The sequence below is a fragment of the Enoplosus armatus genome, chromosome 1 (genome assembly GCF_043641665.1).
Source record: "Enoplosus armatus isolate fEnoArm2 chromosome 1, fEnoArm2.hap1, whole genome shotgun sequence".
In the NCBI taxonomy this organism is placed as follows: Eukaryota; Metazoa; Chordata; class Actinopteri; order Centrarchiformes; family Enoplosidae; genus Enoplosus; species Enoplosus armatus.
Genome location: NC_092180.1, coordinates 22572683 through 22574787, shown reverse-complemented (window position 1 = coordinate 22574787; position 2105 = coordinate 22572683).

The following is a 2105-nucleotide window of genomic DNA, read 5'->3' as shown; positions in this document are numbered from 1 at the left end:
AAAAAAGGAAAAAAAAAAAGATATATGGGCCGGCATAATACGTGCACAGTTAAACAGTCCTAGTTTGTGTGCATAATTGCTTTAATGTGGGCTATTAAGCCTAAGTGGATATGATTTTACTGTCTGCCCTACATTCAGTATGATCGCTGCCGTGATCAATACTTATGATTTGTAAGTCATCAGCCATCGATGGCATAGTGTGATAGTTAAGCGTTTGACCTTGTGAGGAGGAGCTCTTTACTTGTTCTTGAGACTATCAAAGGGCACATGGACGCTGGAGGACAAAGGGTGAAGACTGCAAACACAGGTACAAACTGTAGACACTCAGGACAGACAGATACACTTCATCTGTATGTGACCTTTACAAAATATGGTCACCCTTCTCCTCAAGCATTCACAACGTTAAAGATGTATCACACGCTGAGTCTCAGTAACATAAAAAAGGGCTTTGTATGTGTAATATAATAAGTCTGGCTTTTGGAACAATTAATACTCAATGACATCAAATTGAAAGCATGCAGGCAGGAGAAAGAGTATAACGATGGGAGGCTTTGGCTGTGCTTCAGGACTATACATTCTTTCTCACATAAGGCCTGTTTAGAGTTTTTTGCTGTGTATGGAAGTGACACAAACACACAAAAAAAACACCGAAAAAAACCTCACACGCGCTTCAGAGTAGACGTTGAGCCTGAGTGACTTAAACAAGAAAAGATAACTCTTTGTATGGTGACAGATGGATAAGCAGAGCTATCTCAGGCTGTAATCTTGGAATAGTTTGAGACACTTTGTGTTTTGGCAACAGACGAACACGATATGTGATCTCCCGCTGAATGAATGAGCAATAGTGTTTTAAGAGAGAGGGATCTGTTTTTGAATCGTGTTGTGTCATGTTTTTACCGTAGGCAATCAGACACCAACATCTGGCATGATCACCCCCAAATCCAACAAAAATGTCACTGTAAGATAATACGTGGCACTAAAAAATCAGAGACACCACAGGTAAATAGCTGGATTGCTTGCACATATTTCAGGTCTGTATATCATCTGACTATGATATATCTTTCCACAGTTATAAATGGATGTCAGTGCATAGGTATGTGCGAATACACACTGATGAGTCATCTAAGGCTCTGGGGGACCTAGACCAATTAAGATGTGCTTGCTTGCGATCAATAAAGAAAACATCAGAGAGGAAGAACTCCCTGCCTCATTAGTATTAGCAAACCCTGACACTGGTCAATCGGCTGTTGATAAAGACCTACTCCCAAATCTCCTGTGTGCACGTCTACATCTGTCTGCAAACACATGTGCATGTGTATTTTACAACAATTCGCGAATTAATGAACACGCACAACATGCCAGGGACATGCAAGCATCAAACACTTTACTAGCGATAAGTGGTGATTAAGATACTAAAATCAAACCTCTCTGATCTCCCTGTCCGTCATATATGCTATCCACTACAGCATTATTCTTGTATCAACTTGCCCAGAATCTCATGTTTCCACTCGAGCAGACTTTGACCGCAGGCATTTCTTGACCAGCGGCTGGGGCAAAGTTATACTGAATTCCGTCTTCACTGTCTGTACGGGTGAACGGGGCTGAATCTAAAAGGAACCAGGACCAGAGGCACCTAACACAACACAATGATCAAGTGCTTGTAGCATGAGTAGCCAGAGTACACAGGGGCTATTAGATGTGAGTGATACGGTTGAAGTTACTCCTGTGAACTTTGCCGTGACTAGACATTTGGTACTGTTTGGGAGGAGGAATTCCTGGGAAGGGGACCACTTGAGTTGGGGGTGTGAGGGGCTGTATGGCCTAACAGGCGATATTTATCCCAGCGGCCACACAACTCCCTCCCTTGTCTCCAGTTGGATTCTACTTATAAGTGCTGCCATTCTGTCTTCCATCGAGCACAGGCAACACGTGTTTGTGACCACACTCTCTCTCTCTTTCTCTCCCTCCGTCTTTCACCCTCTCCAAACCCGGTTATTAACACAAACACTGGCTGACACTTGTTTGTGCTTTTAATTGTGTCTGGATGTTATGTCTCTTGCGAACACATACATTAGCATTTCTCTGGCACAGTATAATCACTCCTT